Below are 257 nucleotides of genomic sequence, written 5' to 3'. Positions count from 1 at the left end.
CCTTCCCCAGCTTCCGGCCTCTCCCCCCGCCCCCCAGAAAGGAAAGCCGAAGAACCGCGGCGAAGAGATCAGAGAAAGGCTTCCACCCTCGGGGTGGGGGGTGGGGGTGGGAACGGCCCCTTCCTCCCCGAGAAGTTAAGCTATTGGCTGCTCATCCCACCTCGAACCCACCCACCCAGCCATTTAAGCCTCTTTCACCTCCCTGCGCTCATCCACTCCGCCGGCTGACGACCCGGGCTCGCAAAGTTGGCGGGCAG

General features: G+C 65.0%; 1 protein-coding gene across 1 annotated transcript in view; it reads right to left on the bottom strand.

Moving 5' to 3' along the window:
- MAML3 (mastermind like transcriptional coactivator 3) overlaps positions 1–257 on the bottom strand; it is a 486,970-nt gene that overhangs the window by 485,516 nt on the left and 1,197 nt on the right. The window lies entirely within an intron of this gene.

Source organism: Carlito syrichta, unplaced genomic scaffold (genome assembly GCF_000164805.1).
Source record: "Carlito syrichta isolate Samal-C Ts95f unplaced genomic scaffold, Tarsius_syrichta-2.0.1 Scaffold303049, whole genome shotgun sequence".
Taxonomy (NCBI): Eukaryota; Metazoa; Chordata; class Mammalia; order Primates; family Tarsiidae; genus Carlito; species Carlito syrichta.
Note: the sequence above shows the minus strand (reverse complement) of the source record. Positions and strands in the feature narration are given on the sequence as shown.